We start from the raw sequence: 12,596 nt of genomic DNA on the forward strand, positions 1-12,596 counted from the left end.
GTAATGACATATACAGTCAAGAATATAGATAGATTATCAACACTATTAAAAAATATTTGCCAGTTCTCCACTCCGATCCGAAATTACATGCAGTGCTCTCAAATGAGTGAAAGTTTTCATCACAAAGAGCCCCAAGTTTAGGTATGAGCCTCTCTCCAAGCTTGTTTCTTAGTAAGAAGAGACAGACTCCTTTAAATGTGGTTATGTTCTTATGTTATGTTCACAGCCAGGCACGCAAGTTTAGCTCCCTTTAGTTCCGGAGGGAGTTTGATATAAGGCAGTATGTTAACTTCCAATCTTGTAATGTAATATATCTTATTACGTGCCTTACCTGTGAGCGCCAGTATGTTGGCTGCACGACAAGACCCCTACGGCATAGGATTTCTGAACACTACATTGGAGCAGGTAGATGCATTCAGAATGAGGCCTACATCAGTAGTGTTTCCAGTGTGTCCAGACATTTTCTGCATGTGTTTTCTGGGGACATGACCAGCTTTAGATTCCAGGGCATAGAAAGGTTAATATGTCCACCTAGGGGAGGGGACATTTATAGTCTACTGAAAAAGGAGGCTTTCTGGATATGGAAGCTGGGACACGTCTCCCCCCCCCCCCCCCCCCCCCCCTTCCCCGGGACTAAATTCCAGGTTAGATCTCAGTTTAACTTATAATGTATAACGTATAGTATATATATCATCTTTCTCCACCCCTTTTTTCCGATTGGTTACCACTGACACTGGTTATCTCTGACTCTCCCTTTTTATGCTTGTCAACAGTTGCCAACAATTCATTCTTCTTCCTATAATTAGCATTTTGATTTCTATACTATTGGATGCACATATTATTGACGCATGTGTTTTGTATGTGTTTTTACATTGGTAACAATTGTAATATTGTCTTTTTATAAGAGATTTATACTGTGGTCAATTCCATTTTAATATGTATATGTATCTCTCTTTAAGATGATAGAACGGCCAATGTGCAGGTTGCACCCACCACTTAGATCTATGTGCTTGCAAATCCCTCAGACCTTGGGGATTGAAGCAAACTGGAAAACCAGAAGATGACCCAGCAACATCTTCACCTCATGAAGACTGTGCTGGGTCATCTTCTGGATTTCCTCTTTAAAGAACAAGTGACACCCATGCTAACCTAGAAATAAAAAATACATATTTAAGTAGATAAATCCTACTTCTACTTACATAGCAGATGTATTGTTCTATCCACTTAATGATTCCTGTGAATTTTATAAAGGAAAGCAGAAAATCCTATTCTAGGCAGTGGCCATCTTGCCAAGCTAATGCTGACATCATATCCTCACTGACTCTTGTTTTCCCCCTCCCTTCTCTTGCTCATTGTGTATTCATTAGCTGCCCTCCTCCCAGAGTCTTCATACTCCCACTGAGGTGCATATTAACAACTGCACTGTCTATTTTTATATTTACACATCCAATCACTGAGTCGCCTCAGCCTTGCTTGTAAACACAAGTAACCAAAGGGTGTTTCTGATAAGCAGCTAGGCCGGGAAATAAATGGAAGTGGAGGAATATATTATTGATAAAAATAACTCCCAGCATTTAACTCTTTGGCACTGTTTGGCATTAGGGCCAGTGCTCCTTAAGTATGTGATAACTCCAAACCATAACAGCAGAAAAAGTTTTAAATGCAGGATTAGCATCTTTATCACTTAATACACTCAGACCAGTTGCTGTTTAAATTAGATTTTTATGGTGACAATACCGCTTTAAAATGATAGGCCACACCCACAGGTGTGTCCACCTGCCTATATAACTCATGCTAGCACAATTTGTTGTAAGCTATGATTATGGAGCCACACTATGCTCCGATACGCATGAGCTTTTACGTGTACATTGTGATGTTGGAATAAAGCTTTTCTACATTTACCTAACCTTTTGGTGCAGCGGGACATCCTTTACAGATTTGCTTGGATTTGGTGCTTTGATTCCCTGCTCCCATTTGGCTTCCAAACGTGAGTGCAGTGGCCTTTCGGTGACTTTCGACATATAGAAAGCCACTCAGTACTACCTCACTGACAGGATAAATAGGAAACTGCACACATAACAGCTTGTATCTAACAAGGGATGCCCTCTAGTAGGTAGCAGCTGGATCTCTTTCGATCTCTCGCTCACACAGACTTATTTACTCCAGCTCCTATGCATTGCTAGGGTCTGGTTTCTGAATGGAAATAGAAATGGTTCACTTACTTTTTAGCAGTTCAACCGTTTACATATTTGATAACTTGTGACTTGTGGGCGCTTGTCATTCTGCATGTAGAATAATGCCTCCCTGTAATTGACAGCTATTTCAACTCTATGCATGAATTTTTCATAGCACTGTTTAGCTATGATCTGCACTAATCAGTCACAGCATAAAACGCACACCGGCTGTGCGGACATTGCTACCTGGTAACGAGAGACACACCCTGTCAATGGCCTGGCCTTCGTTGATTCAAATTGGCTGCCAGGCCAATTATTTCTTTGTGGAACTTGCTTGCTGGCCTCCTATCTCTGTAATGTCACCACGTGTTTATGGGTATGGTGCTTGAAGTTCATGCATTAGATACAGAAAATGTAAGGAACCAATCAAATTGTGATTGCTAGGCAGCTGGATGAGAACACTCCAGAATAGAAAGTCTTATGGCATTTGCCTGGTATGCAGTAGTTCATAACCACCAAAAGTGGTTATAGGAAAGACAACAGTTGAACTGGCAACAGGGTAATGGACACTCATGGCACAGAGTCATGTGGGAAGTAAAGGCTAGCCCTTCTGCTTCCATCCCACAGAAGAGTCACTTTAGTACAAATTGCTGAAAAACTTAATGATAGTCACAGCATATAATATCAAAACACACAAGGCACTGCATTTGACTGTGTAGCCACAGACTAGTGAGAATTGACATGTTCTCTGCATATAGGTATCAGAACTGGAGTATTGGATTATGTCTCTTCAATCACTGCAGACATTTACAGAACTGCTGAATTGTGGTTTTCAGTACCAACTACTCTCTAATGGCTGTACCCAGCTTCTAGCAAGCATAGAATATCAGTTCATAGATAATCACTGAAGAGTGCTTATTTGCCAAGAAGTTGTCCATCACAGCTGGAATGAGCTCAAGCATGAAATTTGTTATAAACTGTTCTAATCCTCTTTTTCCGGCACCAGCAACTCATCAGCAAGAGTTGCACACACGACTCATCACAGCAAGCAGGAGATAGACTTTCTCAGGCTTCTTCAATATTCACGTTATTTATTCAGGAAACAGAAATACAGATAGATACAGTTCATCATATCCTAGCCACGCCAATCTTCATGGTGCGTTACAAGCTTCTTGATTAAACTTCCTGCTGAAGTCAATCAGGTACCTTCTTTCTAAACTACGTTACACTAGACTACCTATGTACAGCATACATTATATCAGTAATGTTAATGGAGGAAACACCGCTCTACCCCACCGATGGATAGTTGTGCTGGACCAGGTTAGCAAGACCTCAGAAACACTTCGACAAAAGGAAGGTCCGCACCAATTCACCACGAATCCTCTTTATTGTCAGGACATGTCCTGTATTAAAACATCGAATCTCAAGCTGACATGTTTCGGACCTACTGGTCCTTAATCATAGCTGAGTTCACATGGAAACCTTTGACATATTAATACATATCCGACCCATGGCTCCACCTCCTGCCCACCTCTATGGGGGCGGTCTCACCTTGGAGGGTAGAGCCAGGGTACATATCATTTTTAAAGGTACATAAATCTTTTCTTAAAAACAATATAACAAAAATACTGTTGTACACAATAAAAAGTAAAGTAAAAAAAGTGTCAAAATTGTTCTCATAACTGAGAGCAAAAAAGAGTTAACGCAATAAAACAATGATACAAGCAGATAATGCATAGAAAAAGAGAGCGATGTTTTAATACAGGACATGTCCTGACAATAAAGAGGATTCGTGGTGAATTGGTGCGGACCTTCCTTTTGTCGATACATTATATCAGATTACATATAGAATGAAAATACTTAGAGGTCCTAGTCAGCATTTAGAGCTAGTGTGAAAGTAAGAAGCAGAGTGAGCTCCGATCGCCCACCCGCGCTTTAATACCGGCTAGGAAAGAGTTAAATGTGACGTCATCTTCGCCATCCCCTAGACCAGACTATTGGTTGAGCCCCCTTGTGGTATCATAATACCCACCTACTCGATTAATATTCAATGTCACCTTTCCTTTACTTACTGGAATTTGGTATTTTGGTAAACATGGCCTATGTTGATTGTTCTTGTGGTGTACGTGTTGAGGTCAGTGTAGGCCTGTGGCCTTCCTTCAGGAACATGTTCTCAGTATCTGCGTGTATCATCTGCTTCACGCAGACACTGAGATGCTTCTGCCTGCATCACAAGAACTCTATTTATTTTAAAGGCATACACTGCGGACAAGCCTTTTACATAAAACTCAGGCCAAGTAACTGAGGCCTACTTAAATTCTAACAATCCCCCCTAAAATGGCTTGATCCGCAGATCCCAGCTTCTGAACCCCACAGTACCTGGTTTCGTTTCTTTATGTTTCACTTTTCGATATTTGTGCTTACACAACTTCTCTGCTCTAGGCGGTTATCCCTGGGAGAGAGGGCAAGACCTCTTGGTCTTCCTGTAACCAGGCTCTCTGGGGATGCTCTACTTCTAAGTCCCTCTATACCACATGCTCAGCATTTGCGTCACTTGCGTATGACTCACAAACTTGCATGACCACAGAAAAGTGAAACTCGTTTGTTACACAACGGAGCAGTGCCAGGTGCCTTCTAAAAGAGCGCCTTTATACAATCAGCTCCATCACCGGTACTACTAAACCTATACCCGTAACCCTGTATATCCCTTAATTTGGAAATATTGGTTCATGAGATTGTTTATGAGGCACCAATCTCTTGACCGTGTTAATTTGTTTTGCGTAATTTAACACGCGACCTCACCTGGATAATGATGCCTAAAGTTGTCATCCCCATCCAGACGACCAGTGGGTGTAGGAAGAACTTGTGAACTGCAGAGGCCCAGTCCGAGTGTCCCTGGAACATCGCCGGAAACCTTTTCCACTAGGTCAGACTGGAACTCACCTGCTTATTTTTGTGTTCTACCTCGTTAAGATCACCTGGATCATGGTGAAATCTTACCTCTAACTTAGTGTACTGTTTGTTTAACCGTTGTAACAAAGTGTGGTCGTCTTGGCTCAAAACCTGTTCCCCTTGAGAAATCAACCATATCGGAACAATTATGACAATGTACCTTGAATGGGTCATTAGACCTTATGTTAAAAAAACAAACCTTTCCTTCAGCCACCGGAACTATCGGTTTGGCTTCAGGGTGGATCTTTTGAATGGTAGCCTCGCATTCTGTGTTATTGAGCCAGCAGGCTTCTTCACTACATTTGTCTTGCCCCGGCAAACACAGGTACCTCTGTGAGAATTGCCCGCATGGGGACAAATCTACTTGTTTCACCTCCCCGTCTAGCACCAAAAAAGGTTGACCTCTCAGGTCATGGTGTAAGACACGTGTTGAGGTGGGAACTAAGGAAGTGGCGGTGCCTAAAGGAATGTTGCACCGTTTCCATTTGTTCACCCAAACATCTCGCAGCTTCCATGCAAAAGATCCTTCTCCAGAAAAATCAATATACCTCCCCTTGTCCAATCTCAGTTGTACAGGATCTTTTAGTATCTCCCTGACAAAATATGTCCCCAAGTGTCCTGATTGGACCTCTTCCCCCCCCCCCTTATGTCCTGAGGCACAATATGTACCTGAGGTCGGGAAGACTGTACTCTCTGCAATCTTTCATTTAAGAGTACCTCTTAATTTACCCACCTAGCCTGAGGATAAGCGGCTGCATATGGACTGTGTAATATCGTCCCCTGTGGTGACCCATGTAGTGTGAATGGGGTTCCCTGTGTTGGCTTTCCCTCCCCCAGGACCGCTCTCCCCACCCTCTTTGTCACCTGGAAATGTGGCTTGATCTCGATTTTTACTTCTTGTTTCGAGAACCACCAACCCTCGGCTTTCCAGCCTTCACGTGTGTATAGTTGTTTCAGAGACACCCTCTGTTGGCAACCCCAGAGTGTGATGTTGTCCCCTGCGTCTCTCTGGTAGGAGAATTGACGCCTCCTGCTCGTTCCTCTCCAATCTGGACCCATCTCATTCTGGATAACCAAGACAAGGTACCCCCGAATCACACACTCCACCTTTTGCATCTACCCATTGTACTGCCGTGTACCTTTTAACCAACCTTTGGATCGGTGCATCGATTCTGGGAGTGTGACATTCAATAGCAGATTTACACTGCCATTCAATTCATACTGCCCGCACACCTGACCCTTCCGACCTGTCACCCACCTTGTGCCATGAAATTTGTTTTCACCTGGCACAAGTGCTCTTTTCCTCCATCCCTGCTTGGTCCATCTGTGCCAAGCGGAGGGAGGTGTGAAAGGATTAGTACCTTTGTCACCAAACATTAACATGCTTGGGCCTTGTGTTCTCATTAACCCCTTATTATACATGAGAATGTCCTCTCTTCATTCTCCTAGGACGAAATGGCAGCCTAGGATCACCATCAGTACAGTACTCTTCATTATAAAAGCACCTCCTTAAGAAAGAAAAACATTAGCAATTTGCACTATGCTTTGCTCAGTCAGTTTTTTTTAGTCGTTTTCCGATCTCAGGAACCTCGGTTTTTAGTCTCTTTCCAATTTCAGGAATCTCGTTTTTCTCCAAACTCAGATTGGCATCTCGAACCTTTCGCTTATCCGACTGACATCTCCATCTTTGCTGCCAGCACTGCAGCTGTCTCGAGTCCATATTGCCAAACTCCTGAAATTGAAATACAAACAAATCAATTCTTATTAATGATTTGGGATTCGCCCTGCGGCTTGTACTCTGTACACTTTAAATTGATCAATATATACCGTAATTGATCTCGTTGCTTTATGGTTCTCATCTCATGAACTCTGTTTACTCTTTTTGGTAGATTGGAGTTAAACTTCACTCCCCTACCTAAGTACTAAAGTACTATCCTCAGTACTTACCTGTTTAAAATATGCTCCCGCGGACTTCACCTTTGGAAGCTCTCACTTCATTGCAAGCTCCCTCCACATCCCCCCCTATCTGTACATACGCGGCCGTCGCATGCACAGTTTACGGATGCCACACACCTGTTGTTGCTTTGCAGGTGAGCCTGCAATGCTCTTACTCATTATCGCATTTACTTATCTAGAACTTCATCGCGATACCAGCTCCGCTAGAAGTTCTGTGTGTTGTATCCTCTGCCCAATGTTTGCCGTGCTACTACCCCCATACTACAAAAAAAAATGGCTGCCTCCCTGTAGGAAGGAGCACTTTACACTTAAACTACACAGGGTGCAGGGCTAAGCATTCCAGCATCAAATGCCTGTATGCAGATCCCTGAATGCCCACTTGGTAGGTAGTCGTATGGCAAACCTGTCCTGATACACTGTCACTCCGTAAGTGGCAATTCTTTCATCTTTATAATTGCCCCCTGAACTGCTGCCAGTTCTTTTTCTTTGTGCTACACTTGATAAGTGCTGGAAAAAACATATTTGACCAATCAATGGACGGAAAAACGCATAAAAAACAGCCCCAGCCCAGCATTGACCTCTTAGTCAAACTCTGGACCTGTCCACGACAAAAACCGGAAAAAAAAGTTACTGCTCTGCAGCCGCGGCGACGGATACCTGGATTGGTCAACTCCCTTTTTTCCACCTCTGGCACCCCCTGATGCACTGTCCCTCCTTTACTCTATTGGGAACTCATGCTGCACCACCCGTTAAGGTGCCTCACTTAAAGGAAAAATCCCATAAGCAACTCAGTACAGACCCTTTCCTGATCTGCGCTGCTACGTGTCTCTCTGCACCTAGCTGGGAAACACTTCCTATCCGTGACCATGCTAGTCTCACACAGCAACAGCTTGGTGCACGTATTCTGGCATTCCTTTCCCTGGACCCAGGGAAAGGCTCTGGGGAAATACTTCGGGATCCGAGATACTCAGTAGAATGTCTCTGTATTTCTACCCCCCTTCCTTTCAGCTGCTCTGCCCGGAGCCGCGAGCACAGCCTGACGTGACGTGGATCCCCCCAGCCCCCCCCCCCCCCCCCCGCCATGACGTGTGGGGGCCATGACTCTTGGGGGCGGGCCCTCCCCAATGCCGCCATTTTGAGTCCTGGACTGCCAGCTAAGATGGCTGCTCCCATAGCAACCTCTCAATTCTATAAACATTAGGAGAAAAAACAAACTCAAACAGAACACATTTTATGCATATTTACACACAGCATCGATACACATTGCAGAGAATCGGCATTCCGCTACATACACTCTTGGATGCCTGCAAAAACCTGAGAAAAAAACCCCGTCTCAGCTGTAATCCTAAATGCTATCAGATCTAATGATCCCCAGTGACGTCTTTCCCCAGCCTGCCAAACGGCTCACAAACACCCCTACGGACAGAGGAAAGACAAACAAAAAACATGCTGACCAACCAAAAACGCCAGAGTACAGTGGCACCTCACCCATTATCTCAGCTGTAGCTATGAACTGTTTCCCACCTTCAAAGCGACCCAGAGACGTGGGCTGTGCATTCCTGTCTACCCAGCTCACAGAAAAAGAAGAAAGAAGAAAATACACACTTCATCAGCTAACTCGTGCTTTAAACCTTACACACTTCTAACAACTCACAGCTTACAACTGGACTGTCTCACACTCCCTCTTTCCTCTCTCCCCCCTCTACTACTCGAAAGCCGTCCCCCCTCCTCTTCTGCGGGGCGCTCTACGCTAGACTGCAGCACTGCTGGCATCACTCCAAGCTGTCCTCACCCCTACGCAGACAGCTTCTCTGAGAAAGTGAGAGAGAGAAAAAAAACAAAACAAACCCAGCATATACCACCGTTAACAACTGTTCATCGGAAAAAAAACATGCCTGTGACAAATGTGGATGTAACCACACTCGAAACCGTAACATACATTACAGAAACATTAATGCCAGTACTATGTACGCTTTACACCGAAGGTAAAGAAAAACGCAGACTCCAAGCTAATCCGCGGACTCTTGGCAATTCATCAGCTTTCGCAACTTTTCCCCGCGAAACTTCTGATCGGACCCCCTGGAACTCCTGAGCGTAATCTCTCTGGCTCAGTGGATCGGCTTCTCCAGCGGCAGTTGCGACCGGCCTCCCTCGGAGCGTTCCAGCACCTGCGATCCTGTTTTAGGCTTGTACCTGCATGTGCACCTGCACATTAAGTTTAACGTCCAAGAGTTTCGCTGCTGATTTCCTCGAATTGCAGCCCATGTGCTGGCTCACGCACACGACTTTTCAGCTTGATAAGCTTTCCAGTCCGCGTCTACTCTCCGCTTGTCGCTGTGGAATACCTTGAAAACTTCGGCCCCTGGCCCCGTCTGCCTGTTTTGCTAGACAGCGAAGGGTTTAATCGGCACCATTGTTATAAACTGTTCTAATCACCTTTTTTCCGGCACCAGCAACTCATCAGCAAGAGTTGCATACACGACTCATCACAGCAAGCAGGAGATAGACTTTCTCAGGCTTCTTCAATATTCACGTTATTTATTCAGGAAACAGAAATACAGATAGATACAGTTCATCATATCCTAGCCACGCCAATCTTCATGGTGCGTTACAAGCTTCTTGATTAAACTTCCTGCTGAAGTCAATCAGGTACCTTCTTTCTAAACTACGTTACACTAGACTACCTATGTACAGCATACATTATATCAGATTACATATAGAATGAAAATACTTAGAGGTCCTAGTCAGCATTTAGAGCTAGTGTGACAGTAAGAAGCAGAGTGAGCTCCGATCGCCCACCCGCGCTTTAATACCGACTAGGAAAGAGTTAAATGTGACATCATCTTCGCCATCCCCTAGACCAGACTATTGGTTGAGCCCCCTTGTGGTATCATAATACCCACCTACTCGATTAATATTCAATGTCACCTTTCCTTTACTTACTGGAATTTGGTATTTTGGTAAACATGGCCTATGTTGATTGTTCTTGTGGTGTACGTGTTGAGGTCAGTGTAGGCCTGTGGCCTTCCTTCAGGAACATGTTCTCAGTATCTGGGTGTATCATCTGCTTCACGCAGACACTGAGATGCTTCTGCCTGCATCACAAGACCTCTATATTTATTTTAAAGGCATACACTGCGGACAAGCCTTTTACATAAAACTCAGGCCAAGTAACTGAGGCCTACTTAAATTCTAACAAAATTATTTGAACTATCCCACATTCTTCAGCCAAGAACAAAGGGGACACTGACCCTAGATTACTAAATCAGGAAAATATTTGTACCTCGAGTTTTAGTTTATTCTGAGATACGAAAAGGAAACCCATGTTTATGTTAAAATGGCAATCATATCACATAATCTTCCATAACTTTCACACAATTGGATAGCATACTGTTAAGGATGTTGCCTTGATTGGGCAAGGCCCATATCCGGGTTGCCCAAGGAGCGGGGTCTGTAGCTCTGGCGCTTTGAGTCGGGAGAAAAGCTTGATATAAATGTTCTGTGCTACTTCATCTAAAAAGATTGCTGGAGGCGCCCTATGTATCTAATAGTAAATAATGAATTAGCAGTAAATGGATCTTACCTCCTTTAAGGACAAACCACAAAGGTAAGTATAAAGTTTTATCCATGCACATAAGACGATTGTTTCACCATGCTGGCCCACTTCCTGAGATCAAGACAAAGTGCCTTGGCAGCAGTTACCGGAAAGAAAGAAAAAGCACCAGTGGTAAGTTGTTACTTGTCACAGTACCCAACCATTTTGGGTAGGAAACTTTGTTGAACACAGACACAACCAAAGTTTTTAACTAAAATTACCTTAAATTACCTTTCTTTCCAAACATTGCTGTGTGTAAAAGTAGTCTTACTTTCCAGAAAGATGGTACACTTTTATATGTAGGTTACTTCTTATTCTTCGTTTACTTCACTGTAGGAAGACTCCGCGTATAGATGGACAAGAGGTGATCCCCACATGAGCAGAAACGCAGAATACAGGTATTTTTTTTTTTTTTCCTTGTCTTCTATGTGTTACTGACAGAAAACATTGACAGTTGTCTTGTACAGTCGACATTAAGGTAAAATACTGTTTTATAGATAGTTTGGTTGCAGTTAGAGATGATAGTTCAGTGCGGGTTAAGTTCACAGTGCCTAGCATGACTTTTGGCCTGAAGTCAGCTGGCCAGTTGTGATGGCATTCGCCACTGTGACTGTGCTCATGGACTTGCACAAGCGCACTCTCCACAACAAACTCCATCCTCATTGGTCATCTGACTTAAATGTGGACCCGGAGCAGTGCTAAAAAAAGGAAATCTGATCTTACCTGGGGCTTCCTCCAGCCCCCTGTAGCCCGCAAGCTCCCTTGGCATTCTGTTGGTCCCGCTGGGAGCTCCAGTAATATGGCGATTTCGTCTGAAGTCGCACGTGCACGCCCCTGGCATGTCATCCTGCTGGCCGCCGTAAGTGTCTTGCGCATGTGCGGTTCTCTAAAGAATGAACCGTGTATGTGTATGAGGATTATGGTGACCGGCATGATGTTGCGCATGCGTGACTTCACCCAAAGTGGCCAGATTACTGGAGCTGCCAGCAGGACCACGGAAGGAACCAAGAGGATGCTGGTGGGCTGGAAGAAGCCCCAGGTAAGTCCAGATATCCTTTTTTTTTTGTACTGTTTAAGGGTCTGTTTAAGTCAGATGACCTATGAGGATGGAGTTCCTTGTGGAGAGTGCGCTTGTGCTGTCCATGAGCACAGTCACAGTGGAGAATGCCATCACAACTGCCCAGCTGACTTCAGGCCAAAGGTCATGCTAGGCAATGTGAATTTATCCCGCACTGAACTATAATCATAAAGGGTCCCTTTAAGGCAAAAGGTCATGCTAGGCATTATGAAATGGTGGTTTGCCACTTATGGACCATGCCATGCTGAACTTCTGTCTGTACTTGAAGTATATCACATGGGTGTAGGTGTAATGTCTTCATTAAGAAAACCTATCTATAAAGCAACAATAGCCATGTAATAGGTCGCCCCACATTCCATCACACTGTAATAAATTTTATGAATATTAGGAGAATTAGACATTTGAAATTTAGTCTAATGTTTTAGCCTAATATACATTGGAAAATCTCATCCATGTTGCAGGCACACTGGTCACAATGGTGCATGCAGTATGACAAATGGAGGCATGTTTTGCCATTTAGTAAATTACTTAATTTACTTGGTCAGTCCTGAAATAGCATCACATATTTAGCAAATACAGATAAAATTGCCATGAGCAGACAAAGCACGGCAATTTTACTGGTACTTATATCAGTTACGTAATGTGTTCAGCACAATTAGTGAAGTAAATATGCAACTGGCATCAGTACTAGTAAATTTGCCATGTGCTACCGCAGGGGTCTCAAACTTAATTTACCTGGGGGCCGCAGGAGGCAAAGTCAGGATGAGGCTGGGCCGCATAAGGAATTTCACAATCTTGGCGCATCGCCGCCTCTTCCCGCCTCTCACTCTTCCTTCACAGA

At 43.9% G+C, this 12,596-nt stretch overlaps 1 long non-coding RNA gene across 1 annotated transcript in view; it reads left to right on the top strand.

Moving 5' to 3' along the window:
- Positions 1-11,078, top strand: part of LOC137563715 (uncharacterized) — a 31,902-nt gene extending 20,824 nt beyond the window's left edge. The window contains exon 5 of the long non-coding RNA XR_011030415.1: positions 11,014-11,078. This is a non-coding gene — a long non-coding RNA (uncharacterized lncRNA). The remainder of the gene's footprint in view (positions 1-11,013) is intronic.
- Positions 11,079-12,596: the final 1,518 nt, after the last annotated feature.

The sequence above is a fragment of the Hyperolius riggenbachi genome, chromosome 3, assembly GCF_040937935.1.
Source record: "Hyperolius riggenbachi isolate aHypRig1 chromosome 3, aHypRig1.pri, whole genome shotgun sequence".
NCBI classification, from domain to species: domain Eukaryota; kingdom Metazoa; phylum Chordata; class Amphibia; order Anura; family Hyperoliidae; genus Hyperolius; species Hyperolius riggenbachi.